We start from the raw sequence: 22,794 nt of genomic DNA, 5'->3' as shown, positions 1-22,794 counted from the left end.
TTTTTACATCGTGGTGACCAAAACTGGATGCAGTATTCCAAGTGTGGCCTTACCAAGGCTTTGAAGAGTGGTATTAATACTTCACGTGATCTTGATTCTATCCCTCTGTTAATGCAACCTAGCACTGTGTTGGCCTTTTTGGCAGCTGCAGCACACTGCTGGCTCATATTTAGGTGATTGTCTACTAGGACTCCGAGGTCCCTCTCACAGTTACTACTATTGAGCATGGTGCCACCTATGCTGTACTTGTGCATTTGGTTTTTCTTGCCTAAATGTAGAACCTTGCTTTTTTCACCATTGAATTTCATTTTGTTAGATAGTGCCCAATGTTCAAGTCTGCCAAGATCCTTCTGTATCTTAAGCCTGTCTTCTGGAGTGTTGGCTATTCCTGCCAGCTTGGTGTCATCTGCAAATTTGATGAGTTCCCCATCTATCCCTTCATCCAATTCGTTGATGAAGATGTTGAAGAGCACTGGGCCCAGAACAGAGCCCTGGGGCACCCCACTAAACACTTCCCTCCATATAGATGCAGTCAAGGACTACCTATAACTAGCCCTGAGTACTGCAGGTTTTTCTGCCAATGCATGGAAGAGACGAATGGGGTACACTGTGTGGAGGCTATCCCACTCGTGTCCCGCAAAGGGGGAGACACAGTATTCTTCTCTAGATGATAACATGAGCCCAAAATTTCTGTTGTTAAGGGAAATGTTTGTTAAGTGAATTTTGCCCCATTTTATGACTTTCCTTGCCACAGTTATTAAGTGAACCACTGCAGCTGATAAGTTAGTAACCCGGTTTTGAAGTAAATCTGGCTTTCCCCATTGATTTTGCTTGTCAGGAGGTCGCAAAAGGGGATCCCGTGACCTTGGGACACGGCAACTGGTCATAAATGTGAACCAGCTGCCAAGCATCTGAACTTTGATCACGTGATCATGGGGATGATGCGTATGGAAAAAATGGTCATATGTCACATTTTTGAGAGCCGTTGTAACTCTGAATGGTCACTAAATGAACTGTTATAAGTTGTAAGAATACTACCTGTGTTCACAACAGAGAAGAACTCTTAGATGTAGCTGTTAGACCCCACCCGGAGGGAGTCAGGGCACAGCAGAGAGGAAGGAGGTGCCGATGTGTCATGTCGAGATGTTGAAGAGCAACAAAGATGACTAGAGGGCTGGAGGCTAAAACATATGAAGAACCGTTGCAGTCAAGCTATTCTCCAAAGCGCCTGAAGCAGGACAAGAAGCAACGGATGGAAACTAATCAAGGAGAGAAGCAGCCTAGAACTAAGGAGAAACTTCCTGACAGTGAGAACACTTAACCAGTGGAACAACCTGCCTCCAAAAGTGGTGAATGCTCCAACACTGGAAGTTTTTAAGAGGAGACTGGACGGCCATCTGTCTGAAATGATATAGGGTTTCCTGCCTGAGCAGGGAGTTGGACTAGATGACCTCCAAGGTCCCTTCCAACTTTATTATTATTTAGGAATTCGATACGTTCAGTCTAGTGAAAAGAAGGACTAAAGGTGGCAAGGTAGCAGTGTTCCCATATCAAAGGGGCTACCACATAGAAAAAAGGGTCAAGCTATTCTCCAAAGCGCCTGAAGGCAGGACAAGAAGCAAGGGATGGAAACTAATCAAGGAGAGAAGCAGCCTAGAATTAAGGAGAAACTTCATGACAGTGAGAGCAATCAACTGGAAAGAGTACAGAGAAGAGCAACAAAGATGATCAGGGGACTGGAGGCTAAAACATATAAGGAAAGGCTGCTGGAATTGAGTATGTCTAGTTTAACGAAGAGAAGGACAAGGGGGGACATGATAACAGTGTTCCAATATCTCAGGGCCTGCCACAAAGAAGAGGGAGTCAAGCTATTCTCCAAAGCGCCTGAAGGCAGGACAAGAAGCAATGGATGTAAACTAATCAAGGAGAGAAGCAGCCTAGAACTAAGGAGAAACTTCCTGACAGTGAGAACAATTAACCAGTGGAACAACCTGCCTCCAGAAGTTGTGGTTGCTCCATCACTGGAGGACTGGACACCCCCTTGTCTGAAATGGTACTATAAGGTCTCCTAGTGGAGCAGGGGGGTTGGACTAGAAGACCTCCAAGGTCCCTTCCAACTCTATTATTCTGACCCAAAGTTTTGGTAGATATAGGCCACCATACAAGGGAGAAGGGGGGGGGGCAGAGGAGAAGAATAAAAAAAAAGCCAGAGACTGTTGGGAGAGCAGGCCTTCCCAAGCATCCTTTTTCCTTGAATGCCAAGATGGTTATCAGCCATTCCCATTTATGATCTCATGGCAATTGTGTCAGACACTCGCTGATTCCAGACCAAGGAGGGAGTGAATGAGTTCTGTGTGTGTGTGTTTGTATGTGTGTGTTGCACACACACACACACACACATACACACACATTTGTGAGGCACATATGCTCGCTCTCACGCCAGGGCTGTTCTGAGCCAGGAAATCCGATGGCCAGAAGGTTGTCTCCACCTCTTTCCAGGGCAGACACGCCGACGAGAGAGAGAAGGAAGGAGTGAAGCGGTCCGAGAGGCAGCAGCGGGTGAATGAACGCGGCTGTCTTCTGTTCCAGCCTGAGCATCCAACTTTTTGCAAGTAAGATGGGAAACCTCCAAGGAGCGGATACTACATGGAGCACAGGGCGGGTGACAAGGAAAACCCATTTCACCGTAAAGGAGGGGACTTGCAAAGGGTCATTATGGAGATTTTTTGTTTTTGTAAAGTGATGACTTCTTCTGCACAACGGGACATGCCCCAAACTGAAAATATACTAATAAAGTGCTGGAGGATAAGAGCAAGACCCAGAGAGGGAGATCCAGAAGGCTTGAGGCACAGATGTTTGCAATCTTCCTTTCTTTTGTTTAATCAAAGTGACATTTGCTGAGAGAGAGAGAGAGAGAGAGAGAGAGAGAGAGAGAGAGAGAGAGAGAGAGAGAGAGAGAGAGAGAGAAATATTAGGATGGATAGAGAAAATGTTTGAATTAGAGGAGGTGAAGAGAGACAGGGAATATGAGCACAGGGAGAGAAAATTTTAAGGCTCACTGAAAAAGAATTTAGCCTGGGGTACCTGACTGAGCACAAAGATAGCCTAAGGAACTGGCAGTTACAAGATATGTTAATCTAGTGTAGATGTTGTTGTTTTTTTTCAAAATTAGTTAGACATGTGGACGGAGAACATTTGAAGTTCTGAAGATGTATGCAGTCCTAGCTAAGTGGAAATGAAGTGGTCCAGTTTGGGAAATGGGTGACATGATAGCAGTTTGAAGAGCTGTCACAAAGAAGAAGGGGTCAACCTATTCTACAAAGCACCCCAAGGCAGGGTGGAAACTAATTATGGAGAGATCCAGCCTAGAACTAAGGAGAAATTTCCTGACAGTGAGAACAATTAACCAGTGGAATAGCTTTGCCTTCAGAAGTTGTGGATGCTCCATCCCTGGAGGTTTTTAAGAAGAGACTGGACAGCCATTTGTGTAGAAGGATCTCTTGCTTGAACAGGGGGTTGGACTAGAAGACCTCCAAGGTCCCTTCAAATTCTGTTATTCTGTTATCCTCTCCAGGCGTTTTCCTGATGTTAGAAGCATCCAGGAGCATCTGGCTTTTAGTAAAAAGGCAGATCTAATCTCAAAGACGTCTTTTCAATTTTCTTTTGATTCAGATTAAGTAAAATAATCTACTTTGTGGGGCCAGACAGACAGAAAAAAAAAGAGCAGACATAAAGTGTAGGATATTTTGTAGTAATTAACTATACTTGTTTATATGGTAATTGTACTATATAAACATGAGCAGTTACGAGTTACAAAAGTAGCTCAAAATCAGGAGTATGGTAGCATCTTTTCAGATTTAATTCAAAGGCGTAAGATTTCATGACTGCAGCTTACTTCAGTAAGGAAATGTGAGGTAGCTGATGAAAGCTTTTGTCTTCGAATAAAATGTATTAATATTATAGGTCTGAAAAATGCTATCAAACTCCCTCTGTGTTAGGGCCAGCCTGGCTCTCCTACAAACATAACTAAAACAGTTAATTTTCCTGGATGAAGGGAGCAGAGTTATAAAAAGAAAAGAGAGGGAAGAAAGTAGAATAGAAGGAAAATCCATGTGAATATACTGTAATAAATAGAGTCTACCCCAGTGGCACTTTCCTATGTGCCAATGAGCTTTAAAAATATCGATAAAAGAATACTAGATGTTGGAAAGAGAGAAGAGGGAAAACAGATGAAGATGGATAAGTGAGTCAGTGTTTCTTAAACTTGGCAACTTTAAGATATGTGGACTTCAACTCCCAGAATTCTCCAGCCGGTCCACACATGCTGGCTGGTTGGGGAATTCTGGGAGAATAGAAGTCCACATATCTTAAAGTTGCCAAGTTTGAGAAACATCAAGTTAGATGGACCAGCATGTAATAGATCAGTGGTTCTCAACCTGTTGGTCGGGACCCTATTTGGGGTCGAACGACCATTTCACGGGGGTCACCAAACAACGCAGTCTGCCATTTTTTCCCCCTTTTCCTTAGCTGTGCTACTTCCTTTTATTTTATTGGCTTTTGAAAGCCAATAGAATAGACTCTCTTGAATAGAGTCTAATTCTATTGGCTTTCAAAAGCCAATAGGAATTGTCCAGGCTGTCTCTGCCCTGCTGAGCCCGCCAAAAGTCCCATTCTGCAAATGGTGCTGCACCAGTTGAGTAGTCCTCGACTTACGACTGGTTGAGTAGTCCTCGACTTGCGACCGGTTGGGGTTCGTGGCATTAAAAAGGTTGAGAACCACTGAGATAGAACAGGAAGGGATCCTAGGTGTTATCTGAGCTTAGTTGTTTTCTGGCAGCCATTTCATTACCCAAACTAGGTAATATCATCCATGCTACTCGCTAGAGCACCAAGGATCCCTCATTTCAACCTCGAGCTGCAAATATTCTCCTTTATAGATATGATCTTTTAGAGGCAGAACAAAGCAGCGGGGAGGAAGATTGCAAAATGAATTATAAATTGAAGCAGAATAAGTGAGAGGTTCTGCCTGAGGCTATCAAAATCCAGTAGATAGAATGACATGTGTGGAAAACGGAGAAGGAATTAATAACTGTATTAAGTGTGGTTTGCAATAAGACTTGACTGGGTCTCACACAGGTGAGTAAACATCCTCTTAGTAACAGTACTAGATCTAGTAGTAATAGTCCCCAACTCTCCATTTTTGAGCTCATCTCCTGCTGACTGCAAACTTTCCATAGCAATGACATTTAATAGTTTACCACGACTTATACCGGAATACTTCTTTGCCTTAGTAGTCTGTGGCTTTCCTGGTGGCCCCTCATCCGGGTATTAAAACAGGTCTGACTCTCCTGAGTTTTTCAAAATCAGCCCACCTGGCTGGATCTCCCATCATTCAATCAACATGAACTATGGGAAGTGTTCTTTGCATAAGAGAGCAAAGAGATGGTGTGAAGGGCATGGGGCTTCCTCTGTCAACCCCGGTGAGCTCAAAAGCATTTTTGACACTCTTCTAGGCTTAAACTCTTCTAGGGTTTGTATTATGTATTGAATATATATAAAGTTGTGTTAATCCCTGCTAAAGTGAAACTAACTTAACTCCAACTGCTTGTGAAGCTAAAATGCTGGTCTGCTCCTTGCCTACTGAAGCCCACTACACAACAGTTTTGCTAGTAATTCTTCTGGACTTAAAGGCTGGACTTTAGCTGGCAGCTGTCCTTCCTTCATGATGAGGAGATATTTTAAGTTTAACGGTAAGATGTGTGGACATCAACTCAGAGCTAAGCTGGCTGGAGAACTCTGGGAGCTGAGGTCCATACATCTTAAACTTGCTGAGCTTCAGAAACGCTGTTCCACATGTATGTGAGACTTCTTCCGATCCAGCAAAGCAATTTAGTCTCAGCGGTTAGGAGTATTTGCAAAAAGGTGGGGTAGGACAATAGGGACTCCTCTGTGTAATACTTGCTGGACATCTGGGAGCAAGTGGTTCAGCTTAACTGTCTGGCAAAGGTGTTGCAAAGTTACCATGACTTATTTTCAAATCCATGAAATAAATAAATGAAGCAATGCCTATTGGTTGACCATCATGATGATGATTTGTTACAGTTGCCCCATTCCAGATGGCCCCATGCAGTGCCTCTATGTTCAAAGGCAGTAAACATACTTTGCAAACACTGTATAAAACCTTGAGTCCAGACTGGAGAGGGTCCTCGTGTAATCTGAGGGTAGGGCAGGTGGGCAGGTCAACAGGATACCAAGAGAAGAGAGTCTCTGAGGCTCAGGATTGAACTATGGAGTCCTTGGTGCTCTCTGAGCTTGGTTGTTTTTGTGCAGACGTTTCATTACCTCTCTAGGTAATATCTTCAGTGCAAAAGAGGGTGAGGTTTGCTCTGAAGCACTGAAGATGTCACTGAGCTGGGTAATGAAACATCTGCATGAACACAACTAAACTCAGAGAGCACCATCACGTGATCAAAATTCAAATGCTTGGCAACTGACATGTACCTATGACCGTTGCAGTATCCTGAGGTCACGTGATCCCCTTTTTGCAACCTTCTGCCAAGCCAAATCAATGGAGAAGCCAGATTCACTTAACAACCAGGTTGTTAAGTTAACGACCGCAGTGATTCACTTAGCCACTGTGGCAAGAAAGGTCGTAAAATGGGGCAAAATTCACTCAACAACTGTCTTGCTTAGCAACAGACATTTTGGGCTCCGTTTGTGTTCATAAACCAGGACTACCTGTAATTAAATTTCTCTTCAGCCCCTTTAAGGTCTTACTATCATAGAGCTGGGTCTGGAAAAAAAAACGCAGCACATGATTCAAATGAAGGTAGATCTTGACTTACAACCACTCATTTGGAATAGAATAGAATAGAATAGAATAGAATAGAATAGAGCTGGAAGGAATTTTGGAGGTCTTCTAGTCCAGCCCCCTGCTCAAGCAGGAGAACCTATACCAGTGATGGCGAACCTTTTAGAGACCAAAAACTGGCCCCACCCCTCCTCCACCCCGTCCCGCCCCATCCCATCCCCCACCCCGCCTGCCCGCAGGGCCACTCACCGCCTCCGGGGCTTGCTGCAAATTGCCCAGGCAGCCCAGCAGCACCATGGCGGCCACGCCCTCTGCCCGCGCCCCGCAGCATCAACTCTGCGGGATGGGCAGAGTCTTGTCTATGCTGCCCAGCTGCCATTTCTTGGCTACACTGCTCCGTGTAGGCCACGCTCGGGGGCGACTCTCCTCGGGGGGGCTGCTGGTGAGGAGGGGGTTGTGGGGGGAGGCGAGGCTGGGGCAATGGCATGTGTGCCCACAGAGAGGGCTCCGAGTGCCACCTCTGGCATGCGTGCCATAGGTTCACCACCACTGACCTATACCATCTCAGACAAGTGATTGGATGACAGAGAATCTCCACAGACATCTCAGGGGAATCTACATTATCTTTTCCCCTTTCTACATAGATATTCCATAGTCCTCTACAGGTCAACAACACTGAGAGCGAGACACTAAGCCAGTATTGAGCTGGAAGGGCAAGTCAGTGCCGCAAAGAGACGGCTTCCTATTTCTCTGCTACCACCTAGTGGTCTTCTGGAGTTTTACAGCCCAGTTATGGTAACACAATGATAGATGACATAAAACTGTCAGGGTTTTTTGAGCTGACCAGTTGGCCTGGTTATTTTGAAAGACTGCCTCTCCCCATTAACATCTACCTAGCCCAGGGGTAGGCAACCTTGGCTCTTTTATGACTCGTGGACTTCAACTCCCAGAATTCCTGAGCCAGCATGTCTCAGCTTGGAAACCTCTCCCTTTCCCCTCAGCATGGCTGGCTCAGGAATTCTGGGAGTTGAAGTCCACAAGTCCTAAAAGAGCCAAGGTTGCCAACCCCTGACCTAGCCCACCAGGGTGAAAAGGGCATGTTGCAGGTCCTATCCATTAGGGAAGAACACCTGCTGGAACCAAGAAAAAGGGCCTTCTGGGTGGTGGCTCCTGCCCTGTGCAATATCATTCCTCTAGAACAGGGGTGTCAAACTCGTCGCGTCATGTGATGTGTTACAACGTATCATGACTTTTTTCCCCTTGCCGGAGCTGGGGTGGGTGCAGCTTCCACATGGCGCATCCAACCCGTGGGCCGGCAGTTTGACACTCCTACTCTAGAGACAAAATTGGCCTCCATCTTGTTCCTTTTCTGGAAGACCCTGATGGTATGGCGTTGTCAACTGGCCTGGGGACTACAGATGATACAGTACTAATCAAGTGGTTAGTGTGACTGTATCTATTGCCACAAGATGGTGGTGGGTAGTGAGGTTGTATAGGTTTTATGCTGTGGATTTTTAATGCTATATATACCACTGGAGTCATTGTATATGAGTTGGGAGGCCATGCAAATTTCTTTAATCAATCAATAGGGTTGTTAACTGACTGGAAAAAAAATGGTCTTCACCAGTATTTTTCAACCTTGGCAATTTGAAGAAGTGTGGTCTTCAGCTCCCAGAATTCCTCAGCCAGCCATGCTGGCTAAGGAATTCTGGGAGTTGAAGTCTATAGCTCTTCAAGTTGTCAAGATTGAGAAACACTGGTCTACACTGCTCATGTTACCTTTAAATGGAAATTGTTTTCTGGGTTGACCCAGTATATTAAGCCAGGGCTTTTCAACCTTTTCACCCATTGTACCACTTTTAGGATATGGCAATATCCGAGTACTACCAGTCACCTAGCAAGGTGTCAAAAACTTGATGACAAAAAAAAGGAAAAAAGGAAAAAAGTGATAAAGTATAGGTAGTCCTCGACTTACAACAGTTTGCTTAGTGACTGTTCAAAGTTACAATGGCACTGAAAAAAGTGCCCCCCAAGCCACAACCGAGCAAGACACCTGCCTGCCCACCCAGCGATGCTCTTCCTCCTGTCCGAGGTTTTCATTGTTGTGAGCATTTCTGTTGAGGATTGGCAGCGGGGGTGGGGTGGGTGATGGCTCACAAACCACAATGGCTGGATTCACAATGTGCAGATGGACTAGAAGATCTCCAAGGTCCCCTCCAACTCTGTTATTCTTATTCTGTTGGAACCAAGTGTTCTTCAGCAAGATTTATAATCTGTGGAAATATGAGTTATCTTGGTCTGGGCCTGAATCTCCAAAATGATTATATAAATTCTTTCCCCTTATCACCTGCCAGACTCTGTGTTCCATCTACTCCCACTGTGAGGGAGAGGGGCAGTTTTTAAAATTTGATTTATAAATAAATATTTTAAAAACAGTTACACAATTTGGGATCAGACTTAGTAATTACTGGCTATAAAGAAACCCGCTGCTCAGAAATGATGATATGAATTACATTTGATTAATTCAGTGGTTCTCAACCTGTGGGTCGGGACCCCATTGGGGGTCGAACAACCATTTCATGGGGGTCGCCAAACAATGCAGTCCGCCATTTTTTCCCCCTTTTCCTTAGCTGTGCTACTCCCTTTTATTCTATTGGCTTTCGAAAGCCAATAGGAATTGTCCAGGCTGTCTCTGCCCTGCTGAGCCCGCCAAAAGTCCCATTCTGAAAACAGTGCTGCACCAGTTGAGTAGTCCTCGACTTACGATCAGTTGAGTAGTCCTTGACTTACGTCCGGTTGGGGGTCGTGGCATTAAAAAGGTTGAGAACCACTGATTAATTGAATGTTTCTCCTAGCCTTGTTTTCAACTGGTCTGTCCCTTCTAATAGATAGATAGATAGATAGATAGATAGATAGATAGATAGATAGATAGATAGACAGACAGACAGACAGACAGACAGACAGACAGACAGACAGACAGACAGATCAGGGGTTTCAAACTGCTTGAAAGCAATTCTGCCATAATTGATTTGGCCAAGTTATGAGCAGGCCTACAACTACAGTCTTATTCAATTTTTGTCACCCCCCTTCCTCCCTTTTTTTTTTTTAACAAAATGAGGCACAATGGAAGAATTTGAACTCGGAAGTGAAGTTTAGCCAGCTAGGTTTCTGATAAAGAGGAAAACGTGCTGGGTGGATCTGCATGGTTTCAAGGGGATCCGCCTTCAGGTTACTTGGCACAAATCACTGACATTTCCCAATTGAAATATCAAGAGTTTCCTGGCTGATACCTCCTTTGTAACCACACCTCTCGCTGTGTGAACATTCCTCTTCCCATCCCTACACAGAGAGGTTAGTAAGCTAGTAAATCAAATCACATCAGATCAACTTAAGAGCCAGTTGGTTCTGGTATTTAAAGCATCAGGCTAGAAAGCAGGAGACTGCAAGTTCTAGCTCTAGATATGTTCACCGCCTTGAGTTATTTATAAGATTAATAAAGGTGGAATATTAACAGACAAATAAATCATTTTTTTTATTATAGTCATAGATCAGAGCAGCGTGATGGCCTAGATGTGGAGCTCTCGCCTCACAATCAGGAAGCTGTGAATTTAATCTTAGCAGCAGATATTTCTTTCTTCGGGCACAATGAGTAATTGCTGCAAACTCCGCATAGGTGTCAGGAAGGGCATCTGGTCAGTAAATGCTCTTCTCCATTCAGTTGCCTTGACTTTACCCTAATGCAGTGATGGCGAACCTTTTAGAGACCGAGTGCCCAAACTGCAACCCAAAACCCACTTATTTATTGCTGGGTGCCAGGTGGGCGTGGCCATGGTGGTCATGGCAGACTGGGTGGGTGTGGCCAGGGTGGGTGTAGTCACCTCGATGTTGCTCGTGGGGAGGGATGCCTGTGGGAGATGGGCAGGGGGAAATCCAGGGGGTCTCTGGCAGGTGGGGCGGTGGGCGGTGGGCAGGAGGCTCTTCCTGTGGGGTGAGGGGAGGCAAGGCGAGGCAGGGTGGAAGTGCCATTGTCACAGGGCAAGGTGAGACAGGGGCCAGGGCGGCTGCTGCCTGATACCATCAGCCCCCACACACAGAGACCAGTGAGCACATGGGGGCCGACAGTGTCCATCCGCAGCCACAGCCTGCCGGCCCCTCGACCAGCTCACTCTGTGGCTCCACAGCCCACTGCCAACAGTTCAGAGAAGCAGCCTCTGAGCTGGATGGCCGGCCGGCAGTGGGTTGTGCCCTGGAAAAGGAGAGCATGCGAGCCAGGAGGGACAGGACGGGGGGGGGGAGGAAAACCAGCCGTGCTGGGATGCATCCAGCCACATGGGAGCTCGGCAAGTTAGCGGGCAGCTGGTTGAAGAGGGACGGTTGCCATCTCCGGGACATGGCGTGCGTGGCCACAGAGAGGGCTCTGAGTGCCGCCTCTGGCACGCATGCCATAGGTTCGCCACCACTGCCCTAATGTAAGGGATTACAGAGTCATTAAGAGAAAAAAAAAAATATAGACCAGCATTTTTAGTGGTTCTGCCTTTGAGGAGAGGAAATAACTTGAATGGTGTTCTCTGTCAGCTTTAAATATTATTCTTGTGTCATTGCCTAATCGCCACCTGGTCGGTGAAGATATTTGCAGTATTGGTCCAAAGATGCTTTTTTTCAGGTGGCAACTGGACTTTCTTGGTTTTTTTTTTGCAGACGTTTCACTTCTCATCCAAGAAGCTTCTTCGGTTCCGATTGGATGGTGGGGGAAATGGAAGGATTTATACTCCTTGCAGACTGCTGGTCATTTGCATTTGCACATTGTCTGCAAGGAATAAAAATCCTTCCATTCCCCACCATCCAGTCAGAGCTGAAGAAGCTTCTTGGATGAGAAGCGAAACATCTTCAAAGGAAAACAAGAAAGTCCAGTTGCCTCCTGATAGCCATGACCTGGATGACTGAGACTCTCCAGAGACATGTTTCATGAGACAAAGGGAGATGTGAAATTGGAAGAAGGGGGAAATTAGCAGATGGGGCAACTGTTGTTATCTTTCTTTCTGTATTGCAGTGGTTCTCAACCTGTGGCTTGGGACCCCATTTGGGGTCGAACGACCATTTCACGGGGGTCACCAAACAACGCAGTCCGCCATCTTTTTCCCCTTTTCCTTAGCTGTGCTACTCCCTTTTATTCTATTGGCTTTTGAAAGCCAATAGAATAGACTCTCTTGAATAGAGTCTAATTCTATTGGCTTTCAAAAGCCAATAGGAATTGCCCAGGCTGTCTCTGCCCTGCTGAGCCCGCCAAAAGTCCCATTCTGCAAACGGTGCAGTAGTCCTCGACTTAAAGCCGGTTGGGGGTCGCGGCATTAAAAAGGTTAAGAACCACTGCTGTATTGTATTACTCCACTGTTTGAGACAGCAGGCTGTTAGCAATAGAAGATCTATTCTTTCATCAAACACTAAACTAGCCAGCAATTTGGGAGAGTATGATGTGAGACAAGCTGTGCATTCAGAGGCTTTGGTACTTTTGAGGTCCCCAGAAGATTGTTGTGCAGTTTTTCTAGCAACAGTTAAACCGGTCGAGATGATTCCCTAAATATGCTGGTTTAGAAGGGCAGGAAAGAGCAGTCAGCTGATGACCGTTGCTGTGTGTATTTTATTCCTAAGGAACAGAGCCATTTGGGGATAGCTGGACAAGCAGTCCAGGAGTTCCAGATCTAACCAATGCTGGATGACTACTTTAGTTTGATTGAATTTAACTTATTTGATTGGATACAGACGCCTTCTCTAGACGACTCTGCTGGAGCGAGTCTGTCTCAGGCCTGGCCTTTTGAAGGTGAGCCAGAAAGACAGGGAAGGGGGGGGGGGAGTGTGTTGGAGGAGAAAGTGGCGAGACAGAAACCTTTTTTGTATGTATGTGTAGGTGCGGGGCCTTCAACCAGGCCTCTCAGCTTTCTGTGGAAATGGCACTGAAAGAGACGTTCTCTATATGACTTGCTGTGCTTGGAACTTGCTCAGCAGGCAAGGATTGGAGAGAAGGTGCTTTCTTCTCAATATTAACAGCTTCTTTTGAATAAGAACTTGTGGCTGGTGGTTAAGGCACCAGGCTAGAAACCAGGCCCCTGTGAGTTGTAGCACCACCTTAGGCATGAAAACTGCCTCTGTGACTTTGGGCCAATTGCTTTCTTTCAGTCCAACACACTTCACTGTGTGATCGTTGTAGGGACCATAGGAGGAGGGAGTACTATGTATACCACTTTACAATGCCTTGGTAAGGCCACATACTGCATCCAGTTTTGGACACCACGATGTAAAAAAGATGTTGAGACTCTAGAAAGAGTGCAGAGAAGAGCAACAAAAATGATCAGGGGACTGGAGGCTAAAACATATAAGGAATGGCTGCTGGAATTGGGTATGTCTAGTTTAACGAAGAGAAGGACGAGGGGGGATATGATAGCAGTGTTCCAGTATCTCAGGGGCTGCCACAAAGAAGAAGGAATCAAGCTATTTTCCAAAGCACCTGAAGGCAGGACAAGAAGCAATGGATGGAAACTAATTAAGGAGAGAAGCAACCTAGAACTAAGGAGAATTCCTGACAGTTAGAACAATTAACCAGTGGAACAACCTGCCTCCAGAAGCTGTGAATGCTCCAACACTGGAAGTTTTTAAGAAGAGACTGGACGGCCATTTGTCTGAAATGGTATAGGGTTTCCTACCTGAGTAGGGGGTTGGACTAGATGACCTCCAAGGTTCCTTCCAACTTTATTATTATTATTATTATTATTATTATTTTCACTGTCTTGAGTTCCTTATAAACTAATAAAGGCTGGATAAAGATCTAATAAGCAAACAAACACGGCATGGGTTTTTCCCCCAAAGCCACATTTTATCTGTCTATTATAGACAGATTCAAGTGTAATAGCAAATAGTAACTTCTTCTTATATGGAGCAGACTTCCTTATCCTTGTGGATAACACTGGGACAAGAAGCAGTTCTTTCAGTGAAATATCTACAGTAGCGCCACGCCCTCTGATTTAGAAACTATAATAAAACCCTGATTTGTAAGCCGGTTAAGTGGAAGCTGGATAGGACAACAAGTACACAGATATTACAAGGTAGTCCTTGATTTACAACCACAGTCAATCCTTAACAACAATTTTCTGTTGTTAAGTGAGACAGTTGTTAAGTAAATTTTGCCCTATTTTATGACCTTTCTTGCCCTAGTTGTTAAGTGAATCACTGCAGTTGTTAAGTTAATAACATGGTTATTAAGTGGATCTGACTTTGCTTGTCAAAAGGTTACAAAAGGGGATCATATAATCCCAGGACACTGTAGTCATCATAAATATGAGTCAGTTGCCAAAGTGTCTGAATTTTGGTCACGTGACCATGGGGATGCTGCAATAGTCGTAAGTGTGAAAAATGGTCATGTCACTTTATTCAGTGCCGTTGTAACTTTGAACAGTTACTAAATGAACTGTTGTACGTCGAGAACTACTAAGGTCTATTGCAGGGGTAGGCAACCTTGGCTCTTTTATGACTCGTGGACTTCAACTCCCAGAATTCTTGAGCCAGCATGGCTCAGCTTGGAAACCTCTCCCTTTCCCCTCAGCACGGCTGGCTCAGGAATTCTGGGAGTTGAAGTCCATGAGTCATAAAAGAGCCAAGGTTGCCTACCCCTGGTCTATTGCTATTGCTATTCAGAGGGGACCATGTTGCCTATTCCTGCTATAAAACCTTAAAGTTGGCCAGAATGGACCTCCCCCCCAATGCTATTTATCTCTCCCAGCGTAATTTTTCCACATTCACAGATTTTTTCCTCCTCTAAAACATTTTTAAAAGCCATCTGTGGCCATGGCTATTGTATATTGTTTAGAGCAAATTCCATACATTAATTTGACATTGGGTCAGTAATTGCTTTGCTTTTTGTTTGCGCAGAGTATCATCCCCATCAGTTATGGATAATGTGCCAAGTTTTAATGTTATGCATGAGAAAAGATAGATTTTCCGTTTCTTGCACGCTCTCCGTAACTCCACAAAAGCCCAGCTCGCATCATCCTGTGGTAATGCTTGATTCTGAAAAACGGCAACAATCTTTACAAAGAACGGAATGCATATATTTCATCATTAGAATGAAAGTTGTTACATAATTACAGCTTGTGTGATGAGAAAGCTATTTTATGAGCCATCAAATTTTTTTGGGTGATTTTGATAAGATGGTTATGTGAGCTGTGAAATATTTACTTTTTCTCAACTCAATCCAGTCCTGGATAATTTCACTAGGGTATTCCTAATGTTAGGAGAAGAGAAAGAGAGAAAAAAAAAAAAATAGGTATCCACCCAGATGATTTGTGCAATCACACTAATCCGTTTAAGATGTGGTTCTTGAAAATATTAACCAAAGTGGAGGAATTTTCCCCAAATATGTAATTTCATGGGCCTCAACTCTCCCACCCACCCCCAGTCCAGTGATCACACATAAACTGTTAACATGAACACACACATTTGTAGTAAAAGTCACAACCACCGGGAAAATATGTGAAAATAGCCTCTGAGGCAGGACTAAAGCAGATCTCATAAAAAGTTTTATGCAAATTTATTTTTATTTACTTATTTGTAAAAATTATTAGGCAAATGTTTGGCTGATATTCCAAATGTTGTTACATAAAATTTATGTATGTTAGCTGCCTTGAGTTCCTGATAAATCAATATTTATTTATTTAAATATTTATTTATTTCTTTACTAGATTTTTTATCCTGTCTTTATACATAACCTTTTCCTCCAATTTTCCCCACATCAACAACCCTGTGAGGTTGGGCTGAGGGAAACTGAGTGTCCCAAGGTCACCCAGCCAGCTTTCATGTCTAAAGCAGGACTAGAATTCACAGATTCCTGGTTTCTAGGGCAACACCTTAACTTTTAGACTAAATTGGCTCTCTTATTTAAAATATATGAAAAAACTATTTACATTAAAATAAATAAATAACTATTTTTGCTGCCTTGAGGTACTTATAAAGTAACAAAGGTGGGGGTAAAACAAATCTAAATTTTTTTGAAAATTCCTGTGTTGAAAGAAAAACCTTCATCAGGGTCCAGTCCAAGCTAGGAATAAACAAAATGGAGGCTGCTTTAGGAAAGAAGGTTGCCACAAACGTCAGTGATAGCAGCATGTTTTTGGGTTGGCTGACCACATGGTGCTGGGAGTGGTGGGTTTTTATACCTTCTTGGGTTTTTGTGTTTGGAGTTGTTCCTGTGGCATGAACTTTGACCTGAGCTTTTGAGTATGTCCTTTTGGTATTCTGATGGTGATAGGTTAATCCTATTATGTCTTAAAGGTCATGTTCTGCTTCCCTGGGGCTGGGGCTGATGGCTATGTCCTATGTTGGATTTTTTAGTGAGAGGTTGTTGGTTCTAGGGATCTTTGTCTTTCTAATCCCATCAGCTCCAAGCTTCCTGGCTCCAGTCTTTCTGAAAGGATTATCAAATCTGCATTTCTACAGACCTGGCTTCTGCTTGGTTTCTGGCTGGTGCAGAGAGACTGGGGGAGGGGAGTTCTGCCTTTTTAGATCTTCTTCATTATTCCTTTGGGACCTTGGCGAGTTAGCAGGCGGCTGGTTGAAGAAGGATGGTTGCCATTTCCAGGGCATGGCCTGTGTGCCCACAGAGAGGGCTCTGAGTGCCGCCTCTGGCACACGTGCCATAGGTTCGCCATCACTGCCATAGTTTTACAGGGGTTCTCAACTTTGGCAACCTTAAGACTTGTGGACTTCCAGAATTCCTCAGCCAGCTTTGCTGGCTGAGGAATTCTGGGAGTTGAAGTCCACAAGTCTTAAAGTTGCCAAGGTTGAGAACCCCTGGTTTATGAGATTGAGCCCATTTATAAATGTGTGAAAGCACGCTGGGCTTTGCTAAGGACAGCTAAGGTACTTAGAGAAAAAGCTGTAAAGCTGAATCTTTTTCCTCTTCCTTTTGAGAGGAGGGTGAAAAATGTCCTAAATTCAGTATGAAATTGAGAGAGAGAGACAAAGACAGACAGACAGGCAGACATCTGGGTGAAATCCGAATTGAAGCTGGGTTTGCTTTGATCTGAAGGTCAGCTTTAGCATTGACTGTTTATAAGCTCTTAATCAAGAGAGCTGTTTCCTGAGTCAAAGAACTGCTTACAGCTAAATTAAGATGGATAGCTGTTTAATTTGGATCTGGGCTCTTGCTTTTGCGCATTTGCTTGGATAAACACAAGATTTTGCTTTGATTCCAAGTGGGGTGTGGTAGGGCAGGAAGCCCAAAGCAAAAAAATGGGGTACTGACAGCTGTTACTGAAAGATTGCAAGATGCAGGCCAGCTACTGCTGATGTGCACTGATGTGCATAAATATTGAGGCAGCTTTAATCACAACATTCTGGACATCATCTTGACTTTTTTGACCATATTTTGTAAACAGTCCCGATCAAAGAATTGGGACTTGCTTTGGTTTGGGTTTTTTTATTGTGTGTTCTTCAAGTTACATTCCAAATATGTACCAAGATCTGGGATAGGCAGATGTGGATGTTTGATGGTATTACAGATATCATCGCAGGATGGAAGCAGTTCCTAGTAAGGCCGCCTTTTGCAATTGACTAATGGCGAATTTGTCAATGCCAATGGTGTTCAAGTGGTGCTCCAGTTGTTTTGGGATTGCACCCAAGGCGCCAATTACTATTGGTGCTACCCTTGCTTGCCTTAGCCACAGTCTTTCTATTTCTATTTGCAGGTCTTTGTAATTTGTTATCTTCTCCAGTTCCTTCTCGTCTGTTCTGCCATGTCCACTATCCAGACTTTTTTGTCTTTCTTATCAACAATTGTTCAGTCCGGGGTTTTATGCTGCAGATGCTTGTCTGTTTGAATTCTGAAGTCCCAGAGCAGTTTAATTTTATCATTTTCTATGACTTTCTCTATTTTATGATCCCACCAGTTCTTGCTTACAGGCAAATGATATTTCTTGCAGATCTTCCAATGCACCATTGTTGCTACTTTGTCATGCCGCTGCTTGTAGTCAGTCTGTGTGATTTTCTTGCAGAAGCTTACCAGGTGGTCCACTGTTTCTTCAGTGTGTTTGCATAGGCGGCACTTACTGTCTGTTGCTGTCTTCTCAATTTTGACTTTGTATCCGTTTGTCCTTAAGACTTGGTCTTGTGCAGCCAGAATTAGTCCCTTGGTCTCTTTCTTCAATTTTCCTGTTCTTAGCCATTGCCAGATCTTGTTATTATCTTCTTTCCCAGCTATTTTTTTTAATGTACTGGCCATGTAGTGCTTTGTCTTCCAATGCCTGTATTCCAGGCATGTCAAACTCATGACATCACGTGACGTCACGCAACGTATTGGGCCGATTTTGCCATTGTTGGCAATGGGGTGGGCGTGGCTTCCACGTGATGTGTCCGGCCCGCAGGCCAGCAGTTTGATACCTCTGCTCTATTCTGTTCTTCATTTGGTCTTTCTTGTAGGCCAATTTGGTCTCTCCAGTAGTCAGTAAGCCTTCCTGATATATTAATTTCAGTGCATCTTCATCATTGTCCTTTAGATATTCTTCCAAAGCCATTTTTTTCTTCTTCAACCATCTGATGTACTTGCAGCATTCCACGCCCGCCTATTTGCCTTGGTAAATAGAGTCTGTCAATGTCACTGCGTGGATGAATTATTATTATTATTATTGTTGTTAATAATAATAATAATTTTTCACACAATTATTGCAGCATGCCCATGGTGATGTGATCACAACTCAGATACTTGGCAACTGACTCTTATTTATGACAGTTGCAGAATCCCAGGTTCATGTGATCCCCTTTTGCGACCTTCTGACAAGCAAAGTCAATGGGGAAGCCAGATTCACTTAACAACCATGTTACTAACTTAACAGCTGCAATAATTCACTTAATTACTGTGGCAAGAATGGTTGTAAAATGGGGCAAAGCTGACTGAACAACTGTCTCGCTTAGTAACAGAAATTTTGGGCTCAATTGTTGTCATAAGTTGAGGTCTTCCTGTATGTACCTTGAAAAGTTATCATGGCTTTTCTAGAGCTACTAACCACAGAATGAAAGGTCTATACCAGTGATGGCGAAGACTGATTGAGAGTGAGTGCCCAATCCCCCCCTGCTCCCCCACACCATCCCTGCCCCACAGCCACCCACCGCCTCCATGGCCTGCCGCAGATCACCCAGGTGGCCCAGCAGCACCATGGTGGCCACGCCCCACAGCATCATCTGCACATGATGGGGCATGAGGGCGGAGTCTTGTACCTACTGCCTGGCTGCCATGTCCTTGGCTGCACTGTTCCGCGTGGGCCATACCCGGAGGCGATTCTCCTGCAGGGGGGCTGCTGGTGAGGAAGAGGCCACCAGGGGAGGCAGGGCTGGGACGATGGCACACGTGCCCAGAGAGAGGGCTCTGGGTGCCGCCTCTGGCACGCATGCCATAGGTTCACCACCACTGCTATAGGTGTTTCCTAAAACTAAAATTTGGTCTATACCAAATGGAAATATTAACTTTGGGCAGGAAGTTTGGGGAGAGAAATTGAAACATGCCTTAGAGTAGATTGGATGATGGGAGGTGGGGTCCATGATGAAACAGGTCCACCAGTCCCAGTACAGACTCACAGAAGGATGGACAGTTACAACTTCAGAGACTGTGAATCTCATTTAACATTGTCATAGAACTGCAAAGTGGCAAGTCTCTTCATAGGCCATCGAGTCCAGATTGCTACTGCTGCATTTCCCAGTTTGGGCAACTTGGAGATGTATGGTTACCATACATCTCCAAGTTGCCCAAAGACCCACTTTGGTGTAGTGGTTAAGGTGCTGACATACAAACGAGGAAATTGTGAGTTCTAATACTACCTTAGGCACGAAAGCCAGCTGGATGATCTTGGGCCAGTCAGTCTCTCTCAGCCTAATTCACCCCACAGCGTTGTTGGAAGTAGGAAGAAGAAAGAGCACCATACATGTTTGATGCCTTGAGTTATTTAGTAATATATAAAGACCTAAGAAATAAATAACCTTCCAGAATTCTTATCAATAGCATGCTGGCTAGGAAATTCTGGGAGCTGAAATCCACACATCTTACAGTTACTAAGGTTGAGAAACACTGGATTAGAGTGACTTGGAGGCGAAGAAGGAATGGCGGTTGAATATTATTTATCCTAATATCCAGTGAGGTGGACTGGCATGCCCATGTCAAGCAGGATTAGATAGCATTAAAAGGGAATTTTGTTACATATTTGGGGACCACAAGACAATAGAAAACTTCCCATGCCAAGGAAGGCCAAAATAGTTCTTAAGTCTGATTTTTACAGAATGCACACAGACTATAATATTAAAGCAGAATTTAGGCTTCTTGAAACAGCTTAGCCCTTGTATTTTCCCGTGTTGCTTTGCCTCTTACAATGTGAGTCTCTCTGATGCATTCTGGGAAATTGAAAATGGCATATAGCAGTGATGGCGAACCTTTTAGAGACCAAGTGCCCCAAAACCGGCCTTTCTCCACCACTCCCACCCACCCACACTCTGCCCCCCACCCCTGCCCACTCCACCCCCACCCCCAGGGCCACCCACCACCTCTACAGCCTGCCGCAGATCACCCAGGTGGCTCAGCACTATGACAGCCACACCTTCCACCTGCGCCCCACAGCATCAACTGTGGGTGACAGGTCGTGAGGGCGGAGTCATATCCCTGCTGCCCAGCTGCCATATCCTTGACTGCACTGCTCTGTGCGGGCCATGCTCGGGGGCGACTCTCATCCGGGGGGGCTGCTGGTGAGGAGGGGGCCATGGGGGAGGCGGAGCTAGGACAATAGTACACATGCCCACAGAGAGGGCTCTGAGTGCCGCCTCTGGCATGCATGCCATAGGTTCGCCACCACTGGCATATAAGCTTCCAAGATCCAGCTGCTGCCAGAGAAGCTGGTGCTCAAGGGAAGATGTGAATGGAAAGTTTCACCATGAAACCAAGGATCTGGAAGGCACGCCTGAGCCCCAACAGCACATTCTGCGCTGATGCAGAACCTTAACGTCCTGTCCACCTCTGTTGATTTGTTCTGTTTATTTTTATGAGGAAGATGTTAGAAATTTACCACAGGCATAAGCCAGCTCAGGCCGGCCTCCACAGTTGGTGGTCTCTTCCAGAGCATTTTTAATTCCTTACCACATGAATGCCAGATGTGCCTCCCATCACAACCCAATGGCCAGTGGGTTTTTTTTTTTTTTGGTCAACACTTTTGTCTACAAACTGATGGGCACAATTTGAGATATGTGGGCAACAGAGCAGCAATTCGTGGATCAAAGAATTGGAAGGCATCCCCCATGGAGGAAAGGCCTCACAATTTTAGGGAACTTAAATAAAATATAAACTAAAACATACCAAGTTCTGTCGTTCTTACCCCCTTGTAGTGCATCCTTTGCTTAAAAGATAAAATTAAAGCCAGAGGCCTACAAAGTATATATTCTAAGCCTCTGGTTTTAATCTTAGGTTTAGGTTTGTCTTTGCCCTAAGGAATAGAAGTTAAGATTAAAACCAGAGGCTTAGAATGTATACTTTGTAGGCCTCTGGCTTTAATCGTAACTTCTATTCCTTAGGGTAAAGACAAATCTAATGCATTTAAGTGAGGTCAGTGTGGATTAAAACCATAGATTCACACCAATTGCAAAGCCTCAGGGGACACTCAATCACTTTCCCAGCACTTTTAAAGTGTGACATATGTTTTCCCTGCTGATAATTTAATCACCACTGCATCGGGTGTCTGGAAACAGGAGAGCTATTTAACAAAGGAGTCCTAGCTGTGTGGTTAACCAGAAATATTTTCCCCTGCTGCTCAAGCTTCACCACGTAAATATCTGCACGAGTGATTGCTGAGAAAGCCACATGAACAAGACCAATAAAATAGATTTAAAGCTGGTGGTTTCCCTGCAGCATGCGGTTAAAAAAGGAAACAGCATCTCCAAGAAGAAAAATGAGACAGAAAATTAGAGAGAAATGGGTTTTTTTTCTTGCATATCAGATAGCTGGGGACCCAGGCTTTGTCCGGACTGTTTTATTCCAGTTTGGAGATTTGTTTAATAATAGTAATAATAATAATAATAATAATAATAATAATAATAATAATAATAATAATAATAATAATAATAATAAAAACCTGGCAATGGTTAAGAGCAGGAAAATTGAAGAAAGAGACCGAGGGACTAATTCTGGCTGCACAAGACCAAGCCTTAAGGACAAATGCATACAAAGTCAAAATTGAGAAGACAGCAACAGACAGTAAGTGCCGCCTATGCAAAGAAGCTGAAGAAACAGTGGACCACTTGGTAAGCTTTTGCAAGAAGATTGCACAAACTGATTACAAGCAGCGGCATGACAAAGTAGCAACAATGGTGCATTGGAAGATCTGCAAAAAATATCATTTGCCTGTAAGCAAAAACTGGTGGGATCATAAAATAGAGAAAGTCCTAGAAAATGATAAAATTAAACCGTTCTGGGACTTCAGAATTCAAACAGACAAGCACCTGCAACATAACACCCCAGACTTAACCATTGTCGATAAGAAAGACAAAAAAGTCTGGATAGTGGACGTGGCAGTGCCTGGAGATAGCAGAATAGAAGAGAAAGAACTGGAGAAGATAACAAAATACAAAGACCTACAAATAGAAATAGAAAGACTGTGGCAAAAGCAAGCAAGGGTAGTACCAATAGTCATAGGCTCCTTGGGTGCAATCCCAAAACAACTGGAGCACCACTTGAACACCATTGGCATTGACAAATTCGCTATTAGTCAATTGCAAAAGGCGGCCTTATTAGGAACTGCTTCCATCCTGCGACGATATCTGTAATACCATCAACATCCACATCTGCCTATCCCAGGTCCTGGGTAAGGACTCGATAGGTAGACAAAATGCCAAATCCAGTCTGAACATCTGGCTGACTGTGCGATGATCAATAATATAGTAGTAGTAGTAGTAGTAGTAGTAGTAGTAGT

General features: G+C 44.3%; 1 protein-coding gene across 11 annotated transcripts in view; it reads left to right on the top strand.

Annotated features, from left to right (window-relative positions):
* Window positions 1–2,334: 2,334 nt before the first annotated feature.
* LOC120305102 (tenascin-X-like) overlaps window positions 2,335–22,794 on the top strand; it is a 146,875-nt gene continuing 126,415 nt past the window's right edge. For all 11 annotated transcript variants that reach the window (XM_039336510.1, XM_039336502.1, XM_039336511.1 and 8 more), the window contains exon 1: window positions 2,335–2,612. The gene's annotated coding sequence lies outside the window, so the exon portion shown is untranslated. The remainder of the gene's footprint in view (window positions 2,613–22,794) is intronic.

The sequence above is a fragment of the Crotalus tigris genome, unplaced genomic scaffold, assembly GCF_016545835.1.
Source record: "Crotalus tigris isolate CLP2741 ecotype Arizona unplaced genomic scaffold, ASM1654583v1 scf7180000017666.379230911805:20528666, whole genome shotgun sequence".
Lineage (NCBI taxonomy): Eukaryota > Metazoa > Chordata > Lepidosauria > Squamata > Viperidae > Crotalus > Crotalus tigris.
This window is presented reverse-complemented; position numbering and strand designations above follow the sequence as displayed.